The sequence below is a fragment of the Drosophila suzukii genome (assembly GCF_043229965.1).
Source record: "Drosophila suzukii chromosome X unlocalized genomic scaffold, CBGP_Dsuzu_IsoJpt1.0 scf_Xc, whole genome shotgun sequence".
Classification (NCBI taxonomy): Eukaryota; Metazoa; Arthropoda; class Insecta; order Diptera; family Drosophilidae; genus Drosophila; species Drosophila suzukii.
This window is the reverse complement of record NW_027255894.1, coordinates 1680981-1691717: the sequence shown is the minus strand read 5'-3', so window position 1 is coordinate 1691717 and position 10737 is coordinate 1680981. Positions and strand designations below refer to the sequence as shown.

General features: G+C 30.8%; 1 non-coding gene across 1 annotated transcript; it reads right to left on the bottom strand.

The window, feature by feature from the left end:
* Positions 1-6054: 6054 nt before the first annotated feature.
* Positions 6055-8461, bottom strand: LOC136117489 (uncharacterized). Its single transcript, XR_011604992.1, has 3 exons — positions 6806-8461; positions 6678-6734; positions 6055-6614 (listed from the first exon to the last, which is right to left on the bottom strand). It is a non-coding gene; the product is annotated as an uncharacterized protein (transcript).
* Positions 8462-10737: the final 2276 nt, after the last annotated feature.

Here is a 10737-nt window from a genome sequence, read left to right as displayed (position 1 = left end):
TCCACAAGCCTATAAAGGTATGCCATATCGAAATCCGAGTTCATTTGACCAAGTTATGGGCTTTTAAAGATGGAAAGAAGGCCCATTTCAGTAAACCTTCGCAAAATTAAAATCAATGACATAAAAACGGTCATATTTTTTACTACCTTTAAAATTATATATTTTAATAGAAATAACAACATAATCATTCCACAAGCCCATAGAGGTATGCCTATCGAAATCCCAGTCCTTCAGTAGGTAGTTAATACGGGAGCTGGCTCACTAGGTAATAAATCATGTCAAAAAAGGAGGTGGGGGTGACCCTAATTAGTCACGCATGGTTGCACACTAACCCTAATTAGTCACGCATGGTTGCACACAGGTGTTCTAATGACCTACTTAGCATAATTAATTCAAAAAGGGGGGTGTTGCTGACCCTAGTTAGATGAGCATGGTTGCACACAGGTCACTTAATGAGGTTAGAAAGTGGTGTGTAGGAGTGTGAGATAGTGGTGTTTTGATATGTCTTGTTTTGTCTTGTCTTTTTCTCAAGCTAAAGGTGCGTGTGTGATAGGGGTGTTTTGTCATGCGTGGAATTTTGTGGAGTGCAATGGTTGCACACAGGTCACTATGTTGCTTCTAACTTGTGTTAGAACGCGTTATGCGTGGGCGTTTTGTTGAGTCAATTAGGGTTGTAGGTGACACCTGGCTTGCGTGTGTGATAGGGGTGTTTTGTCATGCGTGGGATTTTGTGGAGTGCAATGGTTGCACACAGATCACTATGTTGCTTCTAACTTGGGTTAGAAGGCGTTATGCGTGGGCGTTTTGTTGAGTCAATTAGGGTTGTAGGTGACACCTGGCTACGGTCTTGTGGTCAAAAGGTGTTGGTTTGAGGGATATTAGACCGCATACTTTTGTGGTGTGAAACAAGCGTGAGTTCGGTAACCTCCCCCTCTTTAGCGAGCATTAGATGGGAAAGTGAGCGTGGGAGTGTAACAAAAACGTTGTTTTGTTATGCGTGGGCGTTTTGTTGATTCAATTAGGGTTGTAGGTGACACCTGTTAGTGTAACCTGCCTACGGTCTTGTGGTCAAAATGGTGACTGTGGTGGTGGTGGTTCCTAACAGAACAAAACCAAATGAGATCGTTTGTTTAGTCAAATACGTTTTTCTTTAATCATATTTGAAAATTTTTTCTCATGCGCTTACATGAGAGAGAAAACGGTTACCTTCTAAGTTTTCAAAAAATGTATGTGTTAAGGAGAAATGTGGAAAGTAGTTCAGTTTTAGAAAACTATTCGTTTTACAAGGGGTGTTTTGTCATGCGTATGAATTTGTAAAACTATATTTAGGCGGAGGAGGAGGAGGAGGAAGGGAAGTTGTTTTTCTATGCGTGGGCGTTTTGTTGATTCAATTAGGGTTGTAGGTGACACCTGTTAGTGTAACCTGGCTACGGTCTTGTGGTCAAAAGGTGTTGGTTTGAGGGATATTAGACCGCATACTTTTGTGGTGTGAAACAAGCGTGAGTTCGGTAACCTCTCCCCTCTTTAGCGAGCATTAGATGGGAAAGTGAGCGTAGGAGTGTAAGAGGGATGGTGGTGGTGGCGGTGCTTGTGGTGGTGGTTCCTAACAGAATATACACATTTATACACAAAAACAAATGAGATCGTTTGTTTAGTCAAATACGTTTTTCTTTAATCATATTTGAAAATTTTTTCTCATGCGTTTATAGAAAGAGAAAACGGTTACCTTCTAAGTTTTCAAAAAAATGTATTTGTTAAGGAGAAATGTGGAAAGTAGTTCAGTTTTAGAAAACTATTTGAGTTGAGCGAACCATCTAGAATCGTCGTGTGAACCCTCCGGTAATTCAAAGCTAAAGTAAAGTTGTGTTAACTTACGTTCCATCCGAATTCGATTTGTGCGAGATTATCAAATTGATAAAAATTAAAATACTTTACCAAGTGTAAAGTAAAGTTGTGTGAACTGTGAACTACCCAGATTTGTGTTGTGTAAACTTATCAAATTGATAAAACATAAAATACTTTACAGTAAAAGTAAAGTATAACAAAGTGAAAAGTACAAGTAACAATACAATACTTCCAAAAAAAAAAAGGAAAATATAAAAACAAAAAAAAATGAATAAGTATTGTGGAAAGTGCAACATTACCCTATCGGGTAACATTTCGTGGGCTCATCATCTGCGAACGGAGCAACACAAGAAGAATGTTGTTGAACCAGTGGATTCAAGGATAAAAAAAATCAGTTCTGGATTTCAAGGAAGGATTGTTCACTACTTATATGAAAACACCAACAATGATGTAATTTATCCAACACAATTTATGGAGCAAGCAGGAGAAGCTTTTCTACCTCACTTGTATCCATTGTTGGAAAGTTATGCATCGGTGAAAATAAATTTTGAACTTTTTGGAGAGTACGGACTTTTGAAGGAAGAAAAGGAATGTATTGAAATAAAGTCATTTCAAAGTAAGATGACAATAATTAGTGCCTATTCGAACATTGAAAATGAATATAAGGAGCACATGGAAAAAATTTTGGCGAGGATGGAAGAATTCCAAGAAAGGGATAGTGGATGGACTTTGCTTCATCTCACTCGATTGGAGATGAATATTAATCAATATTCACCCTTAAGAGGATCATCTTATATAAAACTACCCTCTTGTTTAGAAGGAAAAAAAGCAATTATAAATGTAAAAAACACAGATGATGAATATTGTTTTAAATGGAGCTTAATCGCAGCATTAAGTAAACTAAATAAGAATGCGAACAGATGCACAAGCTATAAAGTGAATATAAATGATGAAGTAATTGAAGTCAATGGGATCACACTAAATTTCACTGGATTGCAATTTCCACTAAAGCCTGCGGATATATCGAAATTTATGGAAATAAATAAGGACATAAATATTACACTTTTTGGATTCGACGATGGAGTTATATTCGGGCCCATATTTTACTCTCCTGAAGTGAGGAGAAATCATATAAATATGTTGATACTGGAGGAAGGATGTAAAGCACACTATACTTGGATAAAAAATCTCTCAAAGTAAGTTGTTTTATCATTTTATCATTATTATATCTTTTACCTGTTTTTGTTTTTAAATTTCATAATATTTATTTGCTTTCATACTTAAAAAAAAAATTTTTTTTTTCTTGTGTTTATCTTTTTTTAGTTTGGTTTCCTCTCAAGTTTCGAGAGACAAATCAAAAAAATGGTTCTGTCAAATTTGCTTAAATTACTCATTGAGTGAAGATGCTGCCAACCGGCATTCAGAAGTCTGTGGGAAAAAAGTCTCGCGTTTACCCAACATGAAGGATGCCACTTTACGGTATACAAATGTTCAAAAGGAAGTAATGGTCCCATTCACAGTTTACGCTGACTTTGAATCCATCCTTCAACCAATTAATAAAAACGAAACATTAAATTTAAATATTATAAATATACATAGACCTGTTTCATATGCATACTATATAAAGTGTGCACATGATAACAGTTTAGATAAGTTTGTCTTAGAAACTGTATTTAACTCGGGAATGAATTTCCTGTTATCACTAATAGAAAATTTAAGTTTTATATATGAAAACTATATTTCAAAATCTGTTTCTTTAATAATGTCAGATGTTGAAGAAGATGATTTCCAAAAATCTAATAATTGTCATATATGCAACACTCCTCTTTTATTGGATAGAGTTAGGGATCACTGTCACTTCACAGGAAAATTTAGGGGGGCAGCACATAATGAGTGTAATTTAAAATATACAGTTCCAAAATTTATTCCTGTTTTCTTCCACAATTTCACCAGGTATGATTGCCATCTATTTATTAAAGATTTGGCAGTCATACCTGGTGAAATAAAGGTAATTCCATTAAATAAGGAACAATATATATCAATTTCAAAAATTATAACTTTAAGTAATGGTGATAACTTTGAAATCCGTTTTCTAGACTCGTTTCGATTTATGCCTTCTGCTTTAGATACATTAGCTTCAAATCTAGATAGTGAACAAATGTGTATAACAAGATCATTTTTCCCTAATGAAAATCATTTCAACTTAATGCGACGAAAGGGTGTATTTCCATATGAATATTTAGATTCAGTTGAGAAATTAAAAGAAAGTAAATTACATCCTAGAGAAGCTTTCTATAGTTCCTTAACCGAAAATGAATGTTCAGTTGAAAATTATACTCACGCACAAAAGGTATGGAATGAGTTTTCTTGTAATAATCTTAAAGATTATTTAGAATTATATTTAAAAACAGATATTTTATTAATGTCTGATGTCTTTGAAAACTTTCGAAGACTTTGTAGTAAAATTTATTCACTTGATCCAGCACATTTTTTCACTACACCAGGATTATCATGGGAAGCTATGTTAAAATGTACTAAAATTGAATTAGATTTATTAACTGATATAGATCAGTATAAATTTATTCAAAGTGGTATTCGTGGTGGCTTAGTTCAATGTACATGTAGATATGCTAAAGCAAATAATAAATATGTTGAGAATTTTGATAGTACTCAAAAATCATCATATTTGATTTATTTGGATGCAAATAATTTATATGGTTGGGCTATGTCACAATCTTTACCATATGGAGGTTTTGAATGGATTTCAAGGGGGGAACTTGATAGTATTAACATTGCTGAGATTGCAGATGATAGTGAATATGGATACATTTTTGAGGTAGATTTAAAATATCCTTTAAAATTGCACGATAAACATAATGACCTTCCATTTTGTTGTAATAATCAGTTACCAACAAAGTCAGACAAAATAAAAAAATTAATTGCTGATTTAAGGGATAAAGAAAAATATATAATTCATTATAAAAATCTTCAACAGTGTATAGAAAATGGATTAATTCTAACAAAAATTCATAGAGGTCTTCGCTTCTTTCAGAAACCTTGGCTAAAAACATATATTGATTTGAATACATTCCATAGAACTAATGCAAAAAATACATTTGAAAAAGATTTTTTTAAACTTTTAAATAATGCTGTCTACGGTAAAACGATGGAAAATGTAGATAAGCGCGTTAATATTAAATTAATTACTGAATGGGAAAGTGCTTCACCATCCGATTCTTCTGGTCCAAAAAGGCATTGCGGTAGATCTCTTATTTCAAAGTCAAACTTCCATAGTGTCAAACAGTTTTCAGAAAACTTCTTTGCCTTTCAAATGAAAAGATTAAATGTGTTGTACAACAAACCTTTATATTTAGGTTTTGCTGTATTAGATTTATCGAAATGGAAAATGTATGATTTTCATTATAATTATATCAAACCTAAATACAATGAAAATGTTCAATTAAATTATATGGATACAGATTCTTTTATATATACCATTAACACTGAAGATTTTTATAAAGATATTCAGAATGATGTTGAGATGAAGTTTGATACATCAGATTATTCTGATGAATTACTTAATCTCTATAATTTTCCTAAAGCTAATAAAAAAAGGTTGGGTTTTTTTAAAGATGAACTCAATGGAAGACCTATGACTGAATTTGTTGGTTTGAGATCAAAATTGTATGCCTTTAAAACATCTAATAGTAATGACAGCTCTGAAAAAACAGTGAAAAAATCAAAGGGTGTTAAAAGAAGTGCAATAGATCAACTAACTTTTAATAGTTTTAAAAAATGTTTGTTTTCGGAAGAGGAAGTGGTAGGCTCTATGTCAATGATTAGATCTAAAAATCATCTTTTATCAACAATTAAATGTAAAAAAGTAGTTCTCAGTCATAAAGACACAAAGGTTCTTATACAAGACAATAAAATTAATACACTACAATATGGCCATTATAAAATAGATGAAAAAAGATTAGAAAATAAACTTAATGAAATGGATTCAAATATTTATGTTTATGAACAAAGAATAAAAGAAATAGAGAATTGTTCTAATAGAAATAATTATCAAGAGAATGAAATAGAAAAATTATGGAAAAATATATATGAATGTGAATTTGAAATGTTTTATACAGAACTAGAATTAAATTTATTAGATTGTAAAAAAAATGAATAAATGTACTCTATAATTGTAAATAAGACAGAACAAACAACGCTTTTTTATTTAAAGGGTAAAATGTAAGGTAATGTATAAACTAAATATTACAATTCACAATATTATTATTATTATAAAATTTTTATTTAACAGAACAAACATCGCTTTTACTTACAGGGTAATGTTAAAATTTATGAGAATTAACAGAACATGAAAATTTGAATTTAACAGAAGAATTACAATATTTTCTTTGAATTACATTCAATTTGTTTACTTTCTTCTATATTTAGTGGTATAGTTTGTTTATAGTTATCTATACCACCCTGTAATCTATATACTTTATTGTCATCATTACTTAAAGGAATTGATTTAATGTATTTATCATTATCTTCATCTAAATTAAACGGTATAGTTTGAACATAGTTATCTATACCACCCTCAACAAGAATAGTTTCATCCTCACTAGATGATCTTGGAATACATCATCATAAATCATCCGGATTTTCATCATCATAAAGGATTGTATCATGGTCATCATCATCATCATCATCGTCATCACCATACAAATTATGAGAAAATTTACCATCCTCTTTTATATTAATGTTTTGGAGATCTGAAAATATAAATATTTTACTATATATATATACAAATATTATTTTATATGTATTTAACCAACCTTTTTGAGCTCCATCCGAAATATTATTTTCAACTTTTTTATTTATGTTTTGGAGTTCTGAAAATATATATATATATATATATTAGTATATAAAATTATATATATATATATATATATATTAAACTCACCTTTTTTTAATTTACTCGAATTATTATTTTCATCTTCTATTTTTATATTCTGTAAAAATAAACATATTTCCCTACTAAATCAGATTATGTTATAATATCACTATTAGTTATTTTGAAATCGTTAATATCGTTAATTGATATTTTATCTGTACTAATCTGACTTTCTTTTTTATTTAAATATTCAAGCATCATTTGAGCTGCTAAATTTCTCTTTCTTAAATATATCCCATTAATTCTTTCTGCTTCCTCTATTTCAATTTCTTGGATTTGTGGAGCATCACTAAGATAACCTGTTTCTTCTTCTTCTATCTCTTCTCTTTTACTCTCTTGTTTGGAGAGAAGATCAGCATCCTTTGATATTTTTTCATAGACAATCCTGTCTTTTCGTCTCTCTGCATTAATTACTGTTTGGGATAAAACTTCTGCAAATTCAAAACAATTTATTCTTAAAGTTGCTAAGGGGGTATTAGTATTGCGTTTAGATTTTTGATGGCGTTGGCGATTAGATAAATATTTTAAATTCATACGCTTAGATTTACTTAGACTTCGTCTAGAATGTGTTCTTCTATATATATTATTGTAATGACATTTAACTCCTACTGTAGCAGTTTTGTATTGGATGGTAAAGAATCTGTTTAGACCCCTTCTTCCCAAATCCATATGCCCTCCTATTCTCCTTTCATTTTCAACTAATTTTTGCTTAAAATTCTCAATTATAGCTCTCTTTGTGAATTCGATTTGAGAGTTGTGTATGTTTTCAGTGCTTTTTAATTTATGAGTAGTGTTCCTTTTTATTGGAACCCGACTTACACTTTCAAATTCTGTATCACTATCACTGATCCCCAACACTAATTCTTGTGACGTATTACTAAATGTTGGTGCTCGACTTACGTTTTCAAATTCTCTCTCACTATCAATTATACCCATATCAATTTTTTCTGATTTTTCTTCTCCTATGTTCTTATTTTCTATGTGATCAACACTTTCATTTTCGCTATTAAAATCAAAAAGATTGGTTGGGGTTGTAGTTGTTGATGTAGCTGTTTTTGTTGTATCTTCTTCCAGAAGTTCTTTTTTTAATGTAGTTGCTGCTGTTGTAGTTGTTGTTTCTTCCTTCTCCTCCTCCAGAATTCCCCTTCTCATTGTAGGTGTAGTTGCACTTGTTGTAGTTGAGGTAGATGTAGTTGTAGTAGATGTTGATTTAGTAGTTTCTTCTTCAACTGTACTTGCACTTGTACTTGTTGTTAAGTCTTTTTCATTAATGCTACCATTAATAGCATTAAATATTTTAGTATCGAGTTCACTTTTTAAGTTTGGTATCTCCTTTTCATCACTTGTCTTGTTTATGAGATCCATAAAAATATGACTGTCCTCTAGGATCTCAAATTTTAAGTCAATTTTAATGATTTTTTTTAGTTTTGGAACATTGATAAATAACCCAATCGAATTATTGGAAGTCGATGGGTTTTCAATTAAAGTCATTTCATTGGGGAGTGGTACCATTTTCACCATCGGATTAAAGAGGGAAAGTATCACAAAAAATATTATAAAAACCGTCATTTTAATTTTGATTTTGTTTTTTTGACAATCGAACAAACGAACTATCGAATGAATAAGCAAACGATCCGAAATTGAGTTGCGTGAACGAATAGATGGAAACTGAACACTTTTTGAAATTCTTCTGCCTTTATACCCTCCAGATTTGTATATATAAATATGTAACGTTTTGTTTAAATTCTTATCTGTACATGCTTTTCTTCACACTTTATAAATAGGAATTGCGTGATTGTGAAGAAACATAATTTATTTCACGCATTGACGTAAATGTCTACATTTTTATTGTTGTTTATAGAATTTCGTTTTTATGAATCCAACTATCTTCTGATTTTGAAAGGCCTACCCAACGCACAAGCACATAATCAAGTTCCACCCAAAATTCTTATCTGTATATACTCTTTTAGTCTAGCCAACGCACAAGCTCATAATCAAGTTCCGTTCCGTTTATAAATAGGAATTGCGTGCTTGTGAAGAGGAAACATAATTTATTTTCACGCATTGACGTCAATGCCTACATTTTAATTGTTCTATGCTTCCACTTGTTCTTTATAGAATTTCGTTTTTATGAATCCAACTATCTTCTGATTTTGAAAAGCCTAGCCAACGCACAAGCACATAATCACCTTTTTGTTTCACAATCTTTTCAACAAGATAAGTATTAGGGAATTTTGTTTTTTTAATTTCTTGTTTATAGAAACCGCCTTGTACTGGATCACCCTTCAAGTCCTCAAGTAAATATGTGGTGGGGGATGTATTTTGTACTTTCCGAATTCGAAAAATTTCCGTTGTCCAGTTTGGGGTATAGCCTTTTTCAAAGACATGTTTATATTTACTTATTCGTACATGATCCCCCTCTTTAAAGTCCCCAATTGTAAATATTTTTAGATGATTGTATGATCTCATCAAAATCTGTTTTTCATTTTTAGCATTGACGTCAATAGGCTTTATTTTAATCGTTCTATGCTTCCTGTTATTATAATTATTAATCAACTCTTTGTATATTTGAAGCCAAGTATATTTTCCATTAAAACTAAACTCACGCCACATAAGTTCTTTTATTGTTCTATTAAAACGTTCCACAATAGATGCTTTAAGAGTACTAAATGTTGAGTAATGATTAATTTCATATCTTTTCATCAATTCTCTAAATTGTTTATTATAGAATTCATTTCCATTATCTGTTTGTAAATTCTTTGGTACTCCACGACCAGATTTCATTATTTTTTCCATTGCTTTTGTAACTTCATCTGCATTTTTTGATTTTATTGCTTCACCCCATCCATATTTAGAAAATGTATCTATTACTGTTAACAAATACCTATACCCCTTATTTGATGATGCATATGCCCCCATTTCAACCAAATCAGCCTGCCATAAATCATTAATACCCTTTACTATAACTCTACGTCTTGGGAAATTCTTGAATGATGGGCGATGTAACTCATTTACAATATCTCGTTTACTCATAGCTTTATTTTATCTGGTATAAATGGTTTCTTCTCTAAAGATTCAGTTTCACCTTTTAAAACTGAGGTTGGTGCAATTATATAATTGAAAATGTTACTTTCTATTTCATTTATATCCTCCACTACCTTATTAAAAGTTTTCATGAGAAATTCCAATTTTTTAGAAATTTCACTCACTTTTCCCTCAATATTATTGATTCGAGGTCTTAATCTAAAGATTTGTTGTTTCTGCGGTTGCTTAGAAATTTCATTAGATGTATTCTGTACTACTTTACTTATTTCATCATCAATATAAATCTTTGTTGCAATATCATTTTCATGAATGGGGGGTAGGGAATTTTTAAATCGTTTCCTCTGAACATTTAAATGTCCATCATAATCATTAAGTATACTTTGAAATTTTTCTAGACCTTTTGTTATATCTCTTGAGTACTCTTTCTCATTTAAAAAACAACCAAACTTATCAACTGACATTTTAATTATAAGTGGTATATAAATAATGAAAGAGTGGTATATTTATGTATGATCCACATTAATTGTTAAAACTTCTTCTTCGTTTACACGATGTGCAAATGGACTTTTCCGAAGTATTATTCCATCTATTTGTGTCTGATCAGAACGAATGATTGGTGGAGGTTTTTTTAAATGTTGGTTTATGAATTTGTTAAAATTTTCCAATTTATCAACAAACTCTTTTATTGAATTATGTATATACTCCATTTGAGTTATCATTTTTATTACTTTACTTTCCAGCTCTGATACTCTTTTATTTCGTAGTTGAAATGATTTAGTTATAGTTTCCATTTGATGTGATTTCGCTTCATTAATTTTATCATCAACATACAATTTAATAGCCAAATCATTTCCGTTTATTGGTTTTGAAGAGTTTTTAATTCTTTTTTTCTGAAC